The sequence below is a fragment of the Physeter macrocephalus genome, chromosome 1, assembly GCF_002837175.3.
Source record: "Physeter macrocephalus isolate SW-GA chromosome 1, ASM283717v5, whole genome shotgun sequence".
Lineage (NCBI taxonomy): Eukaryota > Metazoa > Chordata > Mammalia > Artiodactyla > Physeteridae > Physeter > Physeter macrocephalus.
In genome coordinates this window covers 35,242,835-35,250,065 of record NC_041214.2, presented here as the reverse complement: position 1 = coordinate 35,250,065, position 7,231 = coordinate 35,242,835, and the positions used below count along the sequence as shown (strand labels likewise).

The window sequence follows — 7,231 nt, the reverse complement described above, 5'->3', positions numbered from 1 at the left end:
ATATTTTCTATTTCTTCCTGGTTCAGTCTCAGAAGGTTGTGCATTTCCAGGAATTTGTCCGTTTCTTCTAGGTTGTCCGTTTTATTGGCATAGAGTTGCTTGTAGTAATCTCTCATGATCCTTTGTATTTCTGCAGTGTCAGTTGTTACTTCTCCTTTTTCATTTCTAGTTCTATTGATTGGAGTCTTCTCCCTTTTTTTCTTGATGAGTCTGGCTAATGGTTTATCAATGCTGTTTATCTTCTCAAAGAACCAGCTTTTAGTGTTATTGATCTTTGCTCTCATTTCCTTCATTTCCTTTTCATTTATTTCTGATCTGATCTTTATGATCTCTTTCCTTCTGCAAACTTTGGGAGTTTTTTTGTTCTTTCTCTAATTGCTTTAAGTGTAAGGTTAGGTTGTTTATTTGAGATGTTTCTTGTTTCTTAAGGTAGGATTGTTTTGCTGTAAACTTCCCTCTTAGAACTGCTTTTGCTGCATCCCATAGGTCTTGGGTCTTAGTGTTTTAATTGTCATTTGTTTCTAGGTATTTTTTGTTTTCCTCTTTGATTTCTTCAGTGATCTCTTGGTTTTTAACTAGTGTATTGTTTAGCGTCCATGTGTTTGTATTTGTTACAGATTTTTCCCTGTAATTGATATCTAGTCTCATAGTGTTGTGGTCAGAAAAGTTACTTGATATGATTTCAATTTTAATAAATTTACCAATGCTTGATTTGTGACCCAAGGTATGATCTACCTGGTGAATGTTCCATGAGCACTTGAGAAGAAAGTGTACACTGTTGTTTTTGGATGGAATGTCCTCTAAATATCAATTAAGTCCATCTTGTTTAATGTATCATTTAAAGCTTCTGTTTCCTTATTTATTTTCATTTTGGATGATATATCCAATGGTGAAAGTGAGGTGTTAAAGTCCCCAACTATAACTGTGTTACTGTCGATTTCCCCTTTTATGGTTGTTAGTATTTTCCTTATGTATTGAGGTGCTCCTATGTTGGGTGCATAAATATTTACAATTGTTATATCTTCTTCTTGGATTGATCCCTTGATCATTATGTAGTGTCCTACATTGTCTCTTGTAATCGTCTTTGTTTTAAAGTCTATATTTTCTGATATGAGAATTGCTACTCCAGCTTTCTTTTGCTTTCCATTTGCAGAGAATATCTTTTTCCATCCCTTCACTTGCAGTCTGTATGTGTCCCTAGGTCTGAAGTGGATCTCTTGTAGAAAGCATATATATGGGTCTTGTTTTTGTATCCATTCAGCCAGTCTATGTCTTTTGGTTGGAGCATTAAATCCATTTACATTTAAGGTATTATCGATATGTATGTTCCTATTACCATTTTCTTAATTGTTTTGGGTTTATTATTGTAGGACTTTTCTTTCTCTTGTGTTTCCTGCATAAAGAAGTTCCTTTAGCATTTGTTGTAAAGCAGGTTTGGCGGTGCTGAATTCTCTTATTTTTTGCTTGTCTGTAAAGGTTTTAATTTCTCCGTCAAATCTAAATGAGATCCTTTCTGGGTAGAGTAATCTGGGTTGTAGGATTTTTCCTTTTCTTCACTTAAAATATGTCCTGCCACTCCCTTCTGGCTTGCAGAGTTTCTGCTGAAAGATCAGCTGTTAACCTTATGGGGATTCCCTTGTATGTTATTTGTTGTTTTTCCCTTGCTGTTTTTAATATTTTTTCTTTGTATTTAATTTTTGATACTTTGATTAATATATGTCAGTTAGTTTCTCCTTGGATTTATCCTGTATGGGACTCTCTGTGCTATCTGGACTTGATTAACTATTTCCGTTCCCATATTAGGGAAATTTTCAACTATAATCTCTTCAAATATTTTCTCAGTCCCTTTCTTTTTCTCCTTCTGGGACCCCTATAATTCGAATGTTGGTGCATTTAATATTGTCCCAGAGGTCTCTGAGACTGTCCTCAATTGTTTTCATTCTTTTTTCTTCATTCTGCTCTGCAGTAGTTATTTCCACTATTTTATCTTCCAGGTCACTTATCCATTCTTCTCGCTCAGTTATTCTGCTATTGATCCCTTCTAGAGAATTTTAAATTTTGTTTATTGTGTTGTTCATGATTGTTTGTTTGCTGTTTAATTCTTCTGCTGTTTATTGTGTTGTTCATGATTGTTTGTTTGCTGTTTAATTGTTTCTTGTATTTTCTCTATTGTATTTCCAAGCTTTTGGATCATCTTTACTATCATTATTCTGAATTCTTTTTCAGATAGACTGCCTATTTCCTCTTCACTTGTTAAGTCTGGTGCGTTTTTACCTTGCTCCTTCATCTGCTGTGTGTTTCTTTGTCTCCTCATTTTGCTTAACTTACTGTGTTTCAGGTCTCTTTGCAGGCTGCAGGTTCGTAGTTCCCACTGTTTTTGGTGTCTGCCCCCAGTGGCTTAGGTTTAGTGGGTTGTGTAGGCTTCCTTGTGGAGGGGACTAGTGCCTATGTTCTGGTGGATGAGGCTGGATCTTTTCTTTCTGGTGGGCAGGTCCATGTCTTGTCGTGTGTTTTGAGGTGTCTGTGACCCTATTATGTGTTTAGGCAGCCTCTCTGCTAATGGGTGGGGTTGTGTTCCTGTTTTGCTAGTTGTTTGGCGTAGGGTGTCCAGCACTGTAGCTTGCTGGTCGTTGAGTGAAGCTGGGTCTTGGCATTGAGATGGAGATCTCTGGGAGATTTTCGCCATTTGATATTACGCGGAGCTGGGAGGTCTCTGGTGGACCAATGTCCTGAACTTGGCTCTCCCACCTCAGAGGCCCAGCTCTGATGCCTGGCTGGAACACCAAGATCCTGTCATCAACATTGGAGCTATGAGGTGTCTCCAAATAATCCAAAAATGTACAAGGTAGCAGGAAGAGCATTCAGGACCTTGACCCATGAGGACAGGCTGTCATTAGCAGACCAGTTTGGCCACATCTTGCCATGGTTAGCACCGCACTGTGGAAATCAGTGCGGACCCTTGAACACCACTGGGAATAGTGAGACAACTGAATGAGGAGATGCAATGCTGAGCTTGAGACCATCCAGAGGCATAGGCAGAACACTGGGTACCTCCAAACTCCAGAACTCCACACTCTAGAGGCCCTCCTTTTGACCTGTTAATGATATTTTTAAGGAAGTTAAAAATTATGGTAAAGTATACATAACATAAAATTTTATCATTTTAACCATTTTTAAGGTACAGGTCCACAGTATTAAGTATGTTCTCACTGTTGTGCATCCATTACTACCATCCATCTCCAGAACTCTTTTCATCTTCCCAAACTGAAACTTTGTACCTTTTACACAATAACCCCCAGTTCCTCCATCCCCCAGCTCTTGGAAACCACCATTGTACTGTCTGTCTCTATGAATTTGTGTCCTGTAACTACTCCTCTAGGTCCCTCCTGTAAGTGGACTCACACAATATCTGTCCTTCTGTGAGTGGCTTATCTCACTTAGCATTATGTCCTCAAGGTTCATCCATGTTGTAACACGTGTCAGAATTTCCTTCCTTTTAAGCCTGAATAATATTATATTGTATGCGTATGTCCTATTTTATTTATCTATTCATTTATCATTGGAATGGATACTTGGGTTTCTTCCACTTTTTGGCTATTGTGAATAGTGCTGCTATGAGCATGGATGTACAAATATCTGTTTGAATCCCTGCTTTCAATGCTTTTGGGTATATACTTTAAATGGTATTTTTAAGACTATCTTCCAAATGTTTAATTCTAAAATAGAAATACAATTGATTTTTATATATTGATCTTGTTTTCTTTCTGTGACTGTTAATTCATTTATTAGTTCTACCAGTTTTTTAGTAGATTATTTAAAACATTTCTTACATATAGTCTGTTGACTGTGAATAAAGACAGTTTTACTTCTTTCTTCCAAACTTCATGCTTTTTACTTATTTTCTTGCTTTAATGAACGACTAAGACCTTAAGGACAATGTTTAGTAAAAGCTGAGATAGCAGACATCTTTGCCTTCCTCCCAATCTTGGGGTGGAAGTGTTCAGTATTTCACTGTTAGGGAAAACATTAGTTACACATTTTTGTTGACAGCTTTATTGGATGGGGGAAACTCATTTCTATTCCTGCTTTGACAAGAGTTTTTCTAAACAACTTTCCTGAAATATAGTTGGTATACAAAAAACCACATGTTTAATGTATAAAATTTGATGAATTTGAACATATGGATACACCTGTGAAACCACAATCAAGGTAATAAACATATCCATCACCTCCAAAAGTTATCGTGCACATACAGTGAATTTTGTTGAATGCCTTTTCTGTGCCTATTGAAAAAAATCTCTAGCAAAAGGCAATGAATTTTATGGACCAACAATGATTCAATTCCTGAAGTAAGGTGAAAGGCCCAACTTCTTTGTGCCTTTTCCTGCTTGAGCAACAGTAAGATTTTATAAACTAATAAAGAAGAGAAAATGGTCGTTGGGGTGGCAACCAGCAGTCATGATTATAAGAAGCCCTCTCAATTCAATTTTTGAAGCATATATTACCAGAAAATTAATAGAATGTCCTCCTACATTTGACGTCTTGTTTCACCTACCCGTCCTGCTCATGGCAGTCTAACTTGTCTTCTTAAATACAGATCTGACCATGCTACAGCTTTGCTCAAAATTTTTTGCTGGCTACCTATCACTACAAAACAAGTTCTGGGACTTCCCTGGTGGAACAGTGGATAAGAATCCACCTTCTAATGCAGTGACATGGGTTCAAGCCCTGGGCCGGGAAGATCCCACATGCTGTGGAGCAATGAAGCCTGTGCCCCACAACTACTGAGTCTGCACTCTAGAGCCTGGGAGCCACAACTACTGAGCCCATGTGCTGCAACTACTAAAGTCTGCATGCCTAGAGCCCGTTCTCCACAACAAGAGAAGCCACCATAATGAGAAGCCCGCGCACTGCAATGAAGAGTAGTCCCCACTCACTGCAACTAGAGAAAGCCCATGCACATCAAAGAAGACCCAACACAGCCAAAAATAAATAAATAAATAAATAAGTTTATTTTTAAAAAAAAGTTCTGTAGCATGACATCCAAAGTCTTTCTGGATTTGGCTCCATGTTGTCTTTTCAGCAGTATCTTTCAGTGCACCTCCTTCTACCTTTGTCACACATCTGCCCTTCCTCTGACATGCTGTGCATCCCTGTATCTAATGCCTCCACATTATCACTCCACAATCCATGCATCTTTCAAAATCCAGCTCAAATACCACCTCTTCCATGATGCCAGCCACAATTTTTCCCGTTACAATTGATCTATATCATCTCTGTGCTCTGTTATATCTATAATGCTCTCTTGTTGGATATTTAGTGGCAAATGTGTTTAGATTATGTTTTCCTCAACTGTGTATCACTACATTGGCCCACATAGGGGTGGCAGATAGACAGCTCAGAAGCCACAAGTCCCCATTTGTGAGCCCATGGAAAATATTACTAAATGATTACAGCATGATTTTCCACTAAACCTACGTGCACTTCAAGGCACCTCAAGACATTTTTTTTTCAAGTATACAATATTGTTAACTGTAATCACCATGCTGTACATTAAACCCTCAGAACTTATTTACCATGTAACTGAAAGTTTACACCCTTTGACCAATATACCCCCATTTCTCCCACACCCCAGCTCCTGGCAACCATCAATCTACTTTTTCTATGAGTTCAGCTTTTTTAGATTCCACGTGTAAGTATTTATAAGGATACTATATAAGGATCATACAGTATTTGTTTTTCTCTGTTAGGCTTATTTAGCATAATGCTCTCAAGTGTTATTCACGTTACAGCAAACATCAGGGTTTCCTTCTTTTATGACTGAATAATATTCCATTGCATATATATATACACACAGAACATTTTCTTTATGCATCTATCTATCCATTGACAGACACTTAGGTAGTTTCCATTTTTTGGCTATAATTAATGCTGCAATGAACATAGGATTGAAGATATCCCTTCAAAATATTGATTTATTTTCCTTCCAATATATACCCAGAAGTCAGATTTCTGGATCATACAGTAGTTATATTTTTAATTTTTTGAGGAAACTTCATACATTTTTTGTAGTAACTGTACCAGTTTCCATCCCTACGAGCAGTGCACAGTAATTTCTTCTCATCCTCAACAGCACTTATCTCTTGGCTTTTTGATGATAACCAATCTAACAATTGTGAGGTGATACCTCTTTGTGGTTTTGATTTACATTTCCCTGTGATTAGTGATGTTGAGTATATTTTTATATACCTGCTAGCCATTAGTGTGTCTTGTTTGGAAAAATGTCTATTCAAGTCTTTGTCCATTTAAAAATCAGATTATTTGTCTCATTGCTATTGAATTGTATGGGCTCCTCATGTAATTACAATATTAACCCCTTCTCAGATATGTGGCTTACAAATATTTTCTCGCATTCTGTAGGTTGCCCTTTCAATGTGTTGATTATTTCATTTGCTGTGCAGAAGCTTTTTATAGTTTGATGTAGTCCCACTTGTTGTTTATGACTTTTGTTGCTTGTGGTTTTTGTGTCATATCCAAAAAATCATTGACAGGGCCAATGCCAAGGAGCTTTTCTTATGTTTTCTTCCAGGAGTTTTATGGTTTCAGGTCTTAATGTAAGTTTTTAATCCATTTTGAGTTAATTTTTCTGAGTTGTGTAAGATACAAATCCAAATTCATTCTTCTCCATATGAATATAATTTCCCCATTGAATATTCTTGGCTTGTCAAATATTAGTTGATGGTATACGTGTGGGTTTACTTCTGGACTCTTGATTCTGTTCGATTGGTCTGGGTGTCTGTTTTTATGCCACTAACTTACTGTTTTTATTACCCTAGTTTTGTAATATAGTTTGAAACAGAAAGTGTAATGCCTTCAGCTGTGTTCTTCTTTCTCATGATTGTTTTGGCTACTGGGGGACTTTTGTGGTTCCAGACAACTTTTAGTATTGATGTATCTATTTCTGTGAAAAATGTCATTGGAATTTTGATAGGGACTGCATTGAACCTATAGATGTCTTTGGGTAGTGTGGACATTTTATTAATAATAATATTTAATAATATTATTATTCTGATGTATGGGCATAGGGTATTTTTCCATCTACTTGCCTCTTCATCAATTTCTTTCATCAGTGTGTTATAACTTTAGGAGTACAGAGTTTTCATCTCCTTGGTTAAATTTATTCTTAAGTATTTTATTGTTAGATGCTCTTGTAAATGTGATTTTCCTTATT

The 7,231-nt window shown here is 36.9% G+C and overlaps 1 long non-coding RNA gene across 1 annotated transcript in view; it reads left to right on the top strand.

Moving 5' to 3' along the window:
- LOC129392703 (uncharacterized) overlaps positions 1-4,632 on the top strand; it is an 87,078-nt gene extending 82,446 nt beyond the window's left edge. Inside the window, exon 3 of the long non-coding RNA XR_008619085.1 lies at positions 4,598-4,632. This is a non-coding gene — a long non-coding RNA (uncharacterized lncRNA). The remainder of the gene's footprint in view (positions 1-4,597) is intronic.
- Positions 4,633-7,231: the final 2,599 nt, after the last annotated feature.